We start from the raw sequence: 15,356 nt of genomic DNA, 5'->3' as shown, positions 1-15,356 counted from the left end.
GGATATATCGATAGTCCCGGTTATATCGATATTTTTTCGGACTCCCTTGAATATCGATATAACGAGACTTTACTGTATGTCTTTTAGTTTTAGAGTCACTGCTAGACTCTTGACTCAAATCCGAGGAACCGGGGGAGTCTAATTCCCCCAACGCGAGGCCTACGTCACTTTGAGAACGGTGTCTTTTAGTTTTACAGTCACTGCTCTGGGCAGTCAGTGAGAGTGGTTGATTTTTCTTCTCTCAGGTAGGTTATCACCTCTCAAAGGTGTCCCTCATGGTGCTATACTAGGTCCAACTCTTTACAGCATTTACATCAGTATAACCCCATGCTGTGAGTATCGTAGTTTCCGGTGTATAAGTTGCACCCGCAATGAATGGCGTATTTTCAAACTTTTTCCATATATCTTTTTATATGTTGTGGATCCAGAATTTTTTTTATGCCGCCATGTCATAAAAAATACTTATATAATTACTTAAAATACTTATAGAATTAAAATACTTATATAATAATAATAATATTTCATTTCTAAGTGCCTTTCAAAACTCTCAAGGTCACTTTACAGTCACAGGATAAGTTTTTTTTTCTGTGAGTGAGCAGCGGCAACCACACGCACCAGCGTTCACTCAACCCGGAAGTAACTCAAATAGATAGAAAGCTAGCTAGCCAGTCGATAGCTAGCTAGATAGCCAGCCAGCTAGAGTTTCAATAGATAGCTAGCGTGATAGCTAGCCAGCCAGCCAGATAGCTAGCTAGCCAGCCAGAGTGAATAAATAGCAATAGCTAGCAAGTGATGTCTGTCAAGCTGCAGTTGTACCACCTAAACCTAATTTTTACCAAAATTGCATGCTGGGGATTGTTTTTTACTGAAGCAGAAATGAAAAGGTCTGTGTACGCACTCAGTCGTACGGAGTGGTCCATCGATGAAAAGGTTTCTTCAGCCGTCATCCATACTTCTTTAAGGTGTCGGACGTTTCGCTCCTCATCCGAGAAGCTTCGTCAACGAACTACCAGCAAAATTTTACTTTGCTGACGAAGCTTCTCGAATGAGGAGCGAAACGTCCGACACCTTCAAAGAAGTCCAGATGACAACTGAAGAAACCTTTTCATCTTCTAGAAATTAAAATATATTCCTGTGCGGCTTTTATAAACATCTTACGTACATTAAAATTCCTGTCTGACTTTTGGGAAGAAGTGCGAGCGCTGTGAAGGTTGCCAGGGGAACTGGGAGGGGGACTGTGGCAAACATATCTACCTGTCAATAGTAGCATCGTGTAAATGCCAAAAGGGAGGACACTGAAGAACTCTGTCAAGAAATTAATTCCCAAGGGCATCGGCAAGTCTGCCCGTTGCTATGACGACAGGTCTCGGTCGGTGTAGCTCGTTGTGGGTGGATGAGAATAGTGATGTGGTGGAGAGCTCGCCAGCTGATTTTGTGATTCCCGCGTAGCAGATGTGGCTACGTTTCGGCGTCCATCCTTTGGGCGTTGAGTTCAGGGGCACTCTGGCCTCAAATGTGCACCAGGTCACAAATGCTCTCTATAATACATGACCTTCACTTACATTTCTTGCAGGTCTGACAGTTTTATCATCACTAGCTTAGCTTGAGGGAGGGATTTCACAACAACAACAACAACAACAAATAGCAGCCGTGTAGAATATGTGATCAGTGGTGACCGTGACAAGGTGATGCTGGAGGCTGCAGTCATCAGTCACTCCGTTTGCGAGTCCGTTAATCATTTTGACACTTTGTATTTTATGCGTTTGCATGGTGAAGATTTTGGTGAAAAATAACATCCACCGCACTTCGTCTTCCATCCATTTTGTATTTTGATTGCTCTCATCAGGGCGTCGGATGAAAAGGAGCCAAGCCCAACTGGGATTGATTGAGTTCCAACGGTGACTTGCAAGCAAACAGATGCTGAAAAGCAAACGGATGCTAATGCTAACTGCGTGCTAGCTGACAATTAGCTAGCGGAGCAGCCAGAAATATTATTTGTTGGTCACTTGATCAAGTTGTCACTCGTGTGATAGCGCCATATAAAAAAAAAGCGAAACGATGCTAACTTAGTGTAGCTAAAATGCTAAAGGCGACAGCGACGTTTCATATCACTCCAGACCCATATCATTTAGTTATTAACTCTTATTCTTTCTTTTTCCTGATAAAAGAAGAGAGTGTAAGGTTTCTAGCTCTGTATTGAATGTTTATGTAGTCCTAAAACTCAATATTCTGTGCATCCTGGAATTTGAGTGACAATGACAAAAACCCTGGCACTGGAGTGGACACCTTTTTTTGCATATCGTCTAGCAGTGAATGAGTTTTAAAGATGTTTAGTTGTTCTCCAAATGTATGGAAATTAGATTACAATAGATTCATCAATTATCTGAATTTTATTCTACCAAATAAAAGTCCCAACCAGCAAAAAAAGGAAACAAATCCATACTGGTCAGGTCCTTATGAAAACACTCCACTTCACAACAAATTAATCCAGGTCCCAGAAAGTGTGTGTAATACGAAAAGTGTGTCTTCCAAACATAATTTCCCCATAGGAAACCATTAAAAATAAGAATACTCCGTTTCTAGGTCCCCATAAAATATAATTTTCTACTAAATAAGCCTTACAACTACACAAAATATACCTTATTTTACGTATAATAAATGTGCTATTGTATTGTAATTAAATAAACTGTACTGTATAATAAAGTCGTTTTATTGACCTTTGTGATGGTCGTTGATGTAGTTGCCACTTGATGATATCCGAGTGAAGTTGCCGTGCTTTCTCGGCGATAATACCCTCACTCACGCTGTCCCCTGCTAGCTGCTATTCGTTAATCCAAATCAACAGACGTTTATCAACCTCTTCTATTGCCTGAGACCGTTGCTTAGACAACACAGAAACACCCTTAGCCACACGTAGCAATGGTCGACTTAGCATACTGGTACTGGGGCGCTAAGTCACACAAACGCACACCTCGTCCGTGTTTTTCAATGATCTCCTTCTTCTGCTCGACTGTAATTTTCAATTGTGTCCTCTTCGGCTTAACACTGGCCTGTGGTGGGTTCGGTCTCATAATATCAAAAGTACTCCTCTCGATAACAATCCACCTCTGCACTCAAAGAAAGGATGTGTGGAAAACACAGTGGCGCTGTTCGGCCATGTGGTTTGGTGTTCTTCCGCCGAATACTACTCCGCCAGCCATTGCGGCGCTCCGTGTGTTATCCAAAAAGTAGTTCGTATGCCAAGATTATATTCTCGCAAATTTAACGTTCGTAAGGCGAAAAGTTTGTTAGCTAAAGCGTTCGTAAGCCGATGTATCACTGTATTAGTCTTTATATATAGCCCTCCAAACAACTATTCACATTCATTTCAAGGCTAATAACCTCCCATGGCACAGTGGTGAGGAATCACAGCAGTAGACCACCATACTGCCTGAATTTGGGTGCAAACTGCTAATTAGTTGCATTAACCCTTAGCCAAAGTTAGCAATAGCTGTTTTACAGTGCGAGTTACCCGAATAGAAATATTAACAGGCTCCAACTTTAAAAGCACTGACTTAAACGGTGCTTTAAAGACATAAATGAGTCTTTCGATGGAAGCCCCTGTTAAAACATATTTTACTATGTTCACATGACTGCAGTTGAACATTTATATTCGAACGAAAAGACACACATACATGAAGAACCGAGAAAATAATAGTATAATAATAATTAATAATAATAATCATACATTTCATTTATAAGCGCCTTTCAAAACTCTCAAGGTCACTTTACAGTCACCGGATACGTTTTTTTCTGTGGGTGAGCAGCGGCAGCCACACGCGCCAGCATTCACTCAAACCAGAAGTAACTCAAATAGATAGAAACCTAGCTAGCTAATAGATAGCTAACAGATACTCGCTAGATAGCTCGCCCCCCGAGAGCTAACAGCCAGCTAGATAGCTAATCAACCAGCTAGACAGCTAATAGATAGCTACTACATAGCCATTAGATAGCTAGCTAGATAACTAATAGCTAGCTAGCTATGCAGCTAGCCAGATAGCCAACTAGCCAGCTAGACTGATAATACATAGCTAATAAATAGCAAAGACATGTTTATGTCGTCCTAAAACTCAACATTCTGTGGGTGCTATAATGCGAGTGAAAACGACAAAATGTCAAACGTTGATCGTTGTAGCTTACTGTGGATAAAATGGCATCATTAAGTGGAGGGTAAGCACCAATAGCATCTGGTACATTTACGAAAAGTGAGCAGACTCTCACTTGAGGCACATTGTTGCTATTATGAATACAAATAACAGAAAGCCGCAATTGTCCTATTGTGAAGAAAATTTACTACTGTTGATACCTGGAGGGAATGTCAGGCATGTGTGTCGAAAACAGACGGTTTCTGTAAGGGCCATCTGCATACTGCGTTATCTTACTCATCGTTTGGAGTCTTTATGGCATAAAATTCATCAATCAATCCATCGTTATTATTAAGGCTACACCAAACAAATCTGGTAAGTGAGCTTCAAAAAGTTAACTATATATATATATATATATATATATATATATATATATATATATATATATATATATATATATATATATATATATATATATATATATACATACACAGTATATATCGATATATATATATACACACAGTAAAGTCTCGTTATATCGATATTCAAAGGAGTCCGAAAAAATATCGATATAACCGGGACTATCGATATATCCGACCCTGTTTGCATGTAATTTTCTCCGTGCGTGCATAGAAATAGTATCGATATAACCGGGACTATCGATATATCCGATATCGATATAACGAGACTTTACTGTATTTATATATATATATATATATATGTATATGTATGTGTATATGTATGTGTATATGTATATATATATATATATATATATATATATGTGTATATATGTATATGTATATATATATATGTATATATATGTATATATATATATATATATATATATATATATATATATATATATATATGTATATATATATATATATATGTATATATATATATATATATATGTATATATATATATATATATATATATATATATATATGTATATATATATATATATATATATATATATATATATATATATATATATATATATGTATGTATATATATGTATGTATATATATATATATATATATATATATATATATATATATATGTATATATATATATGTATATATATATGATCTGACACCGAGGTATTACTGTACAGTAAAGGTTACAGCTTGGATGACGTTTCATCGCATAATTGCGAGGCTTTGGAAGAGCGAACCAAAAATGATAAGGGATATGTGCTAACGATTAGTCGCTACACTGTGCATCACAAATTGAAGCACATAAAATGCAGTAATAATAACAAATAGTTGTCAATAACCTCAACGGTAATTATTCTCCGCTCTCTGCTACTGACAAATAAAATATTGTGGCTGTGTCTGTCGCCATCAGACAAACGGATGAAGCCTCGTCTTGCATATCAATTCGCTCCATCCATTTCCAGAGACGTCCTCGTGGGCAATAACGAAAGGTTGCCAATGTTTTTGCATCATGAGGAAAATCCGCAAATCTGCTAAAAAAAAAATCATTTGAACATGATGGAAGAGGATATGCGATGAGCTCCACAGTAAAATGAGCCATTTTTTGGGATGAAGACAAAGCCTTTCAAACATTTGTCCTCTTGAAGCCCCATAGCGGCTGTGTCATACTGGGAAATTAAGCACTGACTGCAGGTTTTAGTTTGCTATGGATGAACATATTCAGAATATACTTTTTTTCACCTCCTTTTCTCTTTGCGAATACAGTAAAGTCTCGTTATATCGATATCGGATATATCGATAGTCCCGGTTATATCGATACTATTTCTATGCACGCACGGAGAAAATTACATGCAAACAGGGTCGGATATATCGATAGTCCCGGTTATATCGATATTTTTCGGACTCCCTTGAATATCGATATAACGAGACTTTACTGTATTTGAAATTTTGGAGAGGATATGTCTGTGTAAGCTCTCAGTCGTACAGGAGTGGTCCATCGATGAAAAGGTTTCTTCAGACGTCATCTGTACTTCTTTAAAGGGGTCGGACGTTTCGTCAGCGAACAAAAATTTTGCTGGTAGCTCCGGACCTAGCTAAACAGAACACAATTGATGAGGAACTAGATACAATTATCACAGAGAAAGCACCTACAAGGGATCATTCCTCAAGATGGTGAAAGAAGAAGGTTAGGTTCCTCATCAAATGTTTAATGCTGATTAAACCGGCCACTATGGTCCATCAAGCCATCAAAGACCATCACAGAGGTAAATAAAATTACGTTATTATATACAGTAAAGTCTCGTTATATCGATATCGGATATATCGATAGTCCCGGTTATATCGATACTATTTCTATGCACGCGCGGAGAAAATTACATGCAAACAGGATCGGATATATCGATAGTCCCGGTTATATCGATATTTTTTCGGACTCCCTTGAATATCGATATAATGAGACTTTACTGTAGTACAGTTTATTTATTTAATTATAATACCATAGCACATTTATTATACATAAATTAAGGTATATTGCGTGTACTTTTAAGGCTTATTTAGTTAAAAATTATCTTTTATGGTGACCTGGGAACGGATTATTCTAATTTTAATGGTTTCCTATGGAGAATATTTTTTTGGGATACACACTTTTCGCCTTACACACTCTGTCTGGGAACCAATTAATTTTGTAAGCCATGGTATCACTGTACAAAGAAACAGGGCCTAATTAGAGTTGAGGCCTGTTTTTTGGGGGGCCACCCTGTCTATATTTCCAATTCATACTGATCCATCAGGTCCTGCAAAATGTTTTTTTTTTTTACTTTCTGTTTACCTACCCCACCTTCCAAACATATCTAAAAAAATCAGAACCCCGCAAATCCAATGCTTCATCGTGGTAAATGACACAAAACTAGCCAAAAGGTGTCAAACAGCTGCACTAAAGCCCAGAAGAGAGGCAGAGTGTCCATGACAGCAGCAGAGTGACTCTGTCTTCTCTGCTGTCACCCTCCAGTGAAGCAGCTTCTCTCCTGACAGTCCAACGCCAGACAGTGAAACTCATTCTCCACGCAACACTGCTCTCCCAAACACCCCCTAGCGGCACTAGCCCCTCGACTCTACGCCGCTGCCCACACAACCCTTCCATTGCATCTCACCAATGACAATCAGTAAAATGGTCTTCTGCGTCCAAATCTTTCCACATTCCGGCAGGTGAATCTCTGGACATATCAAATCATAAAACAATAAAAAAAGTGATAGAGATTAGACAGAATGGACAGAATAAATTATCATATTTAAAGTCTTATGCTGTTATATGCTTAGTCAACACTTGTGACTCAATACACAATTGAAGCACAAACAACCTGGGGTCAACAGACACAGCAAGTTAAACTGTCAACTTCATCTAGGCGATCTGGATGCTAACGTTAGCATCAATATACTTCAGCAGAAAGCAAGCGTGCAAGCTAATGAGCAGCTAGAGAAGCATTTACACTTTTTTTCCCCTTTGCTTATCTTCCTCTGCAACCACAAATTTATGTACTCTCTGGGATGCTTTCGTGACTGCGTGGAGAATACCAAGTAGCTTCTCCATTCAGATGTGTAATCAACTGTCATGCTCAGCTGATGTTGCTGCATGTGTGCCGAGAGTAGACCCAAATGTAGCACAGGCAGTGCACCCGCTTCTTGATAAGAAAATACAACCAGACAATATTTCATTTCTAAGCGCCTTTCAAAACTCTCAAGGTCACTTTACAGTCACAGGATCAGTTTTTCTTTGGTGGAGCAGCGGCAGCCACATGCGCCAGCGTTCACTCAACCTGGAAGTAATTTAAATAGATAGAAGGCGAGCTAGCTCGCTAATAGATAACTAATAGATAGCCAGGTAGATAGCTAGCCAGCCAGCTAGATAGCTAGTTAGCAAATAGATATCAAATAGATATGTAGCAAGGGAGCCAGCTAGATAGCTTTATCGTCAGAACTAGCTGCCTCACCATGACGAATGACACTATGAATCCCTGTACGACACTTAAAGTTCTCGAACCATCCGTGGCAAAGGGATGATGAACTTCCAGGTTGGCTCTTGACGATATCTGAGTGAAGTTGCCGTGCTTTCTCTGTGATAATTTTACCTAGTTCCTCATCAATTGTGTTCTGTTGACCTGGGTTGATAGCTTTTTGCATCAAGTGTACAGATGGCTTGTGCGGGTTATTTGTGGAGCCTGATTGATGGGATATTTTAACCTTGCAGTCTACACTCTGCTTTTGAACTATCAATAATTCCACGAGTCCAAATTTCACAGTGTTTTCGATCCATTTTCTCACTTTCTCTCTCTGTCGTCTGACTCGAAAACAAGACTTCCTGAATATTCAGCGCCAGTCTTAAAAGGTAAAATATAGCTATGTGTCCGGAGGTGTCGATTGTCCTTTAAAGGGCAACCAACGTCACTTTTTTGTTTTTTAACTGACACCAGAAAAACGTTTTAAAACATCTAAAATACCCAAAACACGCAGTATGATATTTTTATTCAAATGCAAAACACCAATAAAAATGACTTAAAGTGTCCAAAATTTGCCAAAAATTGAGCTGCAAATTGGGCATTTTCAGAAAGTCCCGCCCCCAATTTGTGACGTCTTGCCAAGACATCTTGCATTGCTTGAGAATCAAAACAATGGCTTCAGATTCGGAGAATATGCTTTCTTGTTCCTCATCCAGTTATGAATATGATTCAAATAGTTCTGAAGAGGAAAGCATACATGTTTGTAATTGATTAAATAATTTATTTGTGCCATTTTGAGGCAACATTGGGGGAAAATCTCTCACCCAAAAAAAGAGGCACAAAATGGCGACATCCTGTGGCCACCTCCGTTTACACAGGCTGCTAAATTCCTTATATGGCGCTTGGACGCCCTCTTCTGGCGGCGTTTGGGTGCAACACGAGGTCCCCAGACCAAACAAGTACAGCAAAATACATTGACGTGATGGAAGGACCGCTACAATGCGTCTTTTTTTACGGTAAAGGGCCGTCCTTTAGTGACGTCACGTACGGACTCGTCACCAACTCAAAAACAAGACTTCCTGAATATTCAGCATGAGTCTTAAAACGTAAAATATAGCTATATGCGGTGGAATCTTTGTAAAATGCGCTCAGTAGAAGTCATTTGAAGTGATTTTACAAATTATGGACACAACTTGTCCGGAGGTGTCGATTGTCCTTTAAAAGGAAAGGCGCAGATTTCCCATTCTTCTCATTCCACCAAAGTGCTCTGCATTTTTCACAGTCAATTGCCTGACACCGTGACCTTCCCCTCTCAAATGCTGATTAAGATAGCAGCAGAGTACTGCATTAAAGCTCCCAAAAGTTGTCTTGACCACCTCATGCCAGAACCAAAAGTCGAGCCCGCAACCGTCGTTTGGCGCCCAGAGGTGACATTTACAATTTAAAAGACGAGAGCCGCATGTACTTAATTAAGAACAAGCAGGGGATGTCAGCCACTCTCCCCATCACCTCTTCCAAGGCGAGCTTATTTCATGCTCCAAAAAGCATTTGTGTCTCACAGACAGACGCACACTCGCGGTCAGGCAGGCAGGCAGATGTGTGTGTTTGTCTGCGCCGCAAAAAACAAAGAGTGTCGGACAAAGAGGAACAGAATAATTAATCCAAAAAGTCGTTGAAGGTGAACAGGAACAACATGTGTTCCAAGTGTAGCTGAGCACCATGTTGCTTTGCGCGCAATGTTTATATACAGTGATACCTTGGCTTACGAATCTAATTGGTTCCCAGAAAGTGTGTGTAAGGCGAAAAGTGTGTATTCCAAACATGAAGTTCCCATAGGAAATCATTCACATGAGAATAATCCGTTCCCAGTTCGCCATAAAACATAATTTTCAACAAAATAAGTCTTAAAGGACAACCGACGCCTCCGGACAAGTTGAGTCCATAATTTGTAAAATCACTTTAAATGATTTCTACTGAGCGTATTTTACAAGGATTCCACCGCATATAGCGATATTTTACATTTTAAGACTCATGCTGAATATTCAGGAAGTCTTGTTTTCGAGTTGATGACGATGCCTGACGTGACGTCACGGAGGGAACGCCCCTGACCGAGAAAGCGACACACAATGCATTTTGGGTACTTTGTTTGGTCTGAAAACTTCGTGTTGAGCCATGTTTATGGCAAAATTAGAAGTAAATCGTTGTGTGTTGCGCCAAGACTACTATTTGATTCTAGTTGACACAAATTCCCCGCAGACCAATCAGCCCATTTCCAACAGAGCTTGGGCGCCATATTGGCGCCGTTATATTAGAGTCCAGACGGCTCGAATTGATATGCTAGGACTTCTTTAATCGATTGCAAACATTTATGCTTTCCTCTTCAGAACTATTTGAATCATATTTATAACTGGATGAGTAACAAGAAAGCATCTTCTCTGAATCTGAAGCCATTTTTTTTATTCTAGAGCAAGGCGAAGACGTCCTGGCGTGACATCACGAACAAGGGGGCGGGACCTTCTGATACTCGCAATTTCCGGGGTCATTTTGAAGTAGTTTTGGGACACTTTAACTCATTTTTTATTGGTGTTTTGCATTTGACCAAAAATATCAGCCTGCGTGTTTTGGGTATTTTAGTAGCTATAAAACGTTTTTCTGATGTTAGGAAAAAAAAATTATGTCGGTTGTCCTTTAAAACTACACACAATATACCCTATTTTATGTATCATAAAATTATTTTAGAATAGCAAAAAGTATTATGGTATTGTATATATTTGTAATGTTGTTATTTACCTTTGTGATGGTCGTTGATGGCTTGACGGAATGGATAGCTTTTTGCTCTGGGTTGTACATCTTAGAAGTTGTGATATTGCAACAGGTGCAGGCAGACACACTAGAAACGTCATTAATAGCTGTTTCCCTTGCTTGTATGTTCTCTTCAACTTGTACAGATGGCTTGTGCGGGTTATTTATGGAGCTTGGTTGATGGGATATTTTAACCTTCCAGTCTACACTCTGCCTTTGAACTATCAATAAAGTTGAAACGAGTCCAAATTTTACCGTGTTTTCTATCCATTCACTTTTATTTTTTGTTCTTTTCACTTTTTTTTTTGTTTCAAGCTCTGTCGTCTCCCTTTCGTGTGTGTGTGTGTGTGTGTGGGCGTGTGTTTCTGTAACCCTTCCTCTACCACGGATCTTGACCAATCACGTGCGACTGGGGGCGGGGAAGATAGGGGGGAAAAAAAAGCTGGCTGCCATTCTTAGCTCATTGTTAGGACACATCACTCATTGTGGCGCTCCGTGTGTTTCCCGAAAAATAGTTTGGATGCCAAGATTATATTCTCGCAAATTTCACATTCGTAAAGCGAAAAGTTCGTTAGCTAAAGCGTTAGTAACCTGAGGTATCACTGTACATGCGAAGCGAGGCACAGCGCCGTTGATCCACGGCGCCGTTAACATAATAAAACATCCACCATCTTTTTTTTCCACGGTTAAAAACAGCAGCAGAATTATTAATGGACGTACTCTTTGGAACAGGTGTCGCTATGGCAACTTTGCCGAGGCTTTTTTTTTTGTGTGTGCTTTGCGTGGACACTGCAGCAGCTGCGGCCCCGAGTGGCTCAAGGATGAGCATCGGTTCTCGACAAAAGCCTTTTTCTTTGCGCTTTGTTTTCATGCAATGTTAACTCATTCACTGCCAAACAACGTGAAAAAAATGTGTCCACTCCAGTGCCAGGGTTTTTGTCATTGTCACTTGAAATCCAGTACCCACACAATCTTTTTTTTTAGTTTGAGGACTACATCAACATTCAATGCAGCGTATGAAATCTTAGACTCTCTTCTTTCATCAGAAAAAAAGAGTTAATTCCTAAACAGCTAAACAGAACACAATTGATGAGGAACTAGGTAAAATTATGGCAGAGAAAGAACCTACAAGGGATCATTCCTCAAGATGGTGAAAGAAGAAGGCTACGGTCCTCATCAAGTGTTTAATGCTGATGAAAGCGTCCACTCCATTCCATCAAGCCATCAACGACCATCACAAAGGTCAATAAAACCACTTTATTATATAGTAAATTTTATTTCTTTAATTATAATACCATAGCACATTTATTATACATAAAATAAGGTATATTTTGCGTAGTTTTAAGGCTTAGAAAATTAGAAAGTAGAAAATGATGTTTCATGGGTCCCTGGGAATGGATTATTCTCATTTTAATGGCTTAGCTAGCTAATAGATAACTAATATCTATATCTAGCAAGCCAGCCTACAGATAGCTTATAAATAGCAAATATACAGCGAACTAGATAGATAACCATCTAGCTAGCTAATAGCTAGCAATGTAGCCAGAAATAGAGTGCTAATAGATAACTAATAGCTAGCTAGCTAGCTTTCTATGTATTTGATTTACTTCCGGGTTGAGTGAACGCTGGCGCATATTAGCTAATAGATGCTAGAAACTAGCTAATAGATGACTAATAAATAGCTAGCGAGCTAGCCTACATATAGCTTATAAATAGCAAATATACAGAGAACCAGATAGATAGCCAGCTAGCTAATAGCTAGCTAGGTAGCAAGCTAGATAGCTCAAGTGAGCAACATAATGTAAAAATAATAGTAATAATTTTCATTTCTAAGCGCCTTTCAAAACTCTCAAGGTCACTTTAGAGGAAGTTTTTTCTGTGGGTGAGCAGCGGCAGCCACATGCGCCAGCGTTAACTCAACCCGGAAGTAACTCAAACACATTGAAAGCTAGTTAGCTATCTATTAGTTATCTATTCGCAATCTATTTCTGGATACCTAGCTAGCTATTAGCTAGATAGCTGGCTATCTATCTAGTTCGCTGTACATTTGCTATTTATAAGCTATCTTTAGGCTACCTAGCTAGCATTTTATTAGTCATCTATTAGCTAGCTAGCTAGCCTACAGATAGCTTATAAATAGCAAATATACAGAGAACCAGATAGATAGCCAGCCAGCTAGCTAATAGCTAGCTAGGTAGCAAGCTAGATAGCTCAAGTGAGCAACATAATGTAAAAATAATAATAGTAATAATTTTCATTTCTAAGCGCCTTTCAAAACTTTCAAGGTCACTTTACAGTCACAGGATCAGTTTTTCTGTGGGTGAGCAGCGGCAGCCACATGCGCCAGCATTAACTCAACCCGGAAGTAACTCAAACACATTGAAAGCTAGTTAGCTATCTATTAGTTATCTATTCGCTATCTATTTCTGGATACCTAGCTAGCTATTAGCTAGATAGCTTGCTATCTATCTAGTTCACTGTACATTTGCTATTTATAAGCTATCTTTAGGCTACCTAGCTAGCATTTTATTAGTCATCTATTAGCTAGCTAGCTAGCCTACAGATAGCTTATAAATAGCAAATATACAGAGAACCAGATAGATAGCCAGCCAGCTAGCTAATAGCTAGCTAGGTAGCAAGCTAGATAGCTCAAGTGAGCAACATAATGTAAAAATAATAATAGTAATAATTTTCATTTCTAAGCGCCTTTCAAAACTTTCAAGGTCACTTTACAGTCACAGGATCAGTTTTTCTGTGGGTGAGCAGCGGCAGCCACATGCGCCAGCATTAACTCAACCCGGAAGTAACTCAAACACATTGAAAGCTAGTTAGCTATCTATTAGTTATCTATTCGCTATCTATTTCTGGATACCTAGCTAGCTATTAGCTAGATAGCTTGCTATCTATCTAGTTCACTGTACATTTGCTATTTATAAGCTATCTTTAGGCTACCTAGCTAGCATTTTATTAGTCATCTATTAGCTAGCTAGCTAGCCTACAGATAGCTTATAAATAGCAAATTACAGAAAACTAGACAGATAGCCAGCCAGCTAGCTATTAGCTAGCTAGGTAGCCAGCTAGATAGCTCAAGTGAGCAACATAATGTAAAAATATTCATAAGAATACATTTCATTTGTAAACACCTTTCAAAACTCTCAAGGTCGCTTTACTGTCACAGGATACGTTTTTCTGTGGGTGAGCAGCGGCAGCCACATGCGCCAGCGTTAAGTCAACCCGGAAGTAACTCAAACACATTGAAAGCTAGTTAGCTATCTATTAGTTATCTATTCGCTATCTATTTCTGGATACATAGCTAGCTATTAGCTAGATAGCTGGCCATCTATCTAGTTCGCTGTACATTTGCTATTTATAAGCTATCTGTAGGCTACCTAGCTAGCATTTTATTAGTCATCTATTAGCTAGCTAGCTAGCCTACAGATAGCTTATAAATAGCAAATATACAGAAAACTAGACAGATAGCCAGCCAGCTAGCTATTAGCTAGCTAGGTAGCCAGCTAGATAGCTCAAGTGAGCAACATAATGTAAAAATATTCATAAGAATACATTTCATTTGTAAACACCTTTCAAAGGTTTCAAGGTCGCTTAACTGTCACAGGATACATCTTTCTGTGGGTGAGCAGCGGCAGCCACATGCGCCAGCGTTAAGTCAACCCGGAAGTAACTCAAACACATTGAAAGCTAGTTAGCTATCTATTAGTTATCTATTCGCTATCTATTTCTGGCTACCTAGCTAGCTTCAACCCCCACCCCATCCCCTTTCAATTGCTGCTGTGGACTGCAAATTTCCGCATTGTGGGACGAATAAAGTTTTTCTGATTCGGATATCCAGCCAGCTAGCTAATAGCTAGCTAGGTAGCCAGCTAGATAGCTCAAGTGAGCAACATAATGTAAAAATATTCATAATAATACATTTCATTTCTAAGCGCCTTTCAAAACTCTCATGGTCGCTTTACTGTCACAGGATACGTTTTTCTGTGGGTGAGCAGCGGCAGCCACATGCGCCAGCGTTAAGTCAACCCGGAAGTAACTCAAACACATTGAAAGCTAGTTAGCTATCTATTAGTTATCTATTCGCTATCTATTTCTGGATACCTAGCTAGCTATTAGCTAGATAGCTGGCTATCTATCTAGTTCGCTGTACATTTGCTATTTATAAGCTATCTTTAGGCTACCTAGCTAGCATTTTATTAGTCATCTATTAGCTAGCTAGCTAGCTAGCCTACAGATAGCTTATAAATAGCAAATATACAGAGAACCAGATAGATAGCCAGCCAGCTAGCTAATAGCTAGCTAGGTAGCAAGCTAGATAGCTCAAGTGAGCAACATAATGTAAAAATAATAATAGTAATAATTTTCATTTCTAAGCGCCTTTCAAAACTCTCAAGGTCACTTTACAGTCACAGGATCAGTTTTTCTGTGGGTGAGCAGCGGCAGCCACATGCGCCAGCGTTAAGTCAACCCGGAAGTAACTCAAACACAT

General features: G+C 39.1%; 1 protein-coding gene across 9 annotated transcripts in view; it reads right to left on the bottom strand.

Moving 5' to 3' along the window:
* Window positions 1-15,356, bottom strand: part of frmpd3 (FERM and PDZ domain containing 3) — an 82,064-nt gene that overhangs the window by 29,382 nt on the left and 37,326 nt on the right. For 2 of the 9 annotated variants that reach the window (XM_088991123.1, XM_088991118.1), the window contains exon 3: window positions 6,046-6,154. The exons of 6 other annotated variants lie outside the window; for them this stretch is intronic. The gene's annotated coding sequence lies outside the window, so the exon portion shown is untranslated. The remainder of the gene's footprint in view (window positions 1-6,045; window positions 6,155-15,356) is intronic. One more of the 9 variants, XM_088991119.1, reaches the window with a different exon arrangement.

Source organism: Hippocampus bargibanti, linkage group LG02 (genome assembly GCF_051943395.1).
Source record: "Hippocampus bargibanti isolate YZ-2025 linkage group LG02, ASM5194339v1, whole genome shotgun sequence".
Lineage (NCBI taxonomy): Eukaryota > Metazoa > Chordata > Actinopteri > Syngnathiformes > Syngnathidae > Hippocampus > Hippocampus bargibanti.
Note: the sequence above shows the minus strand (reverse complement) of the source record. Positions and strands in the feature narration are given on the sequence as shown.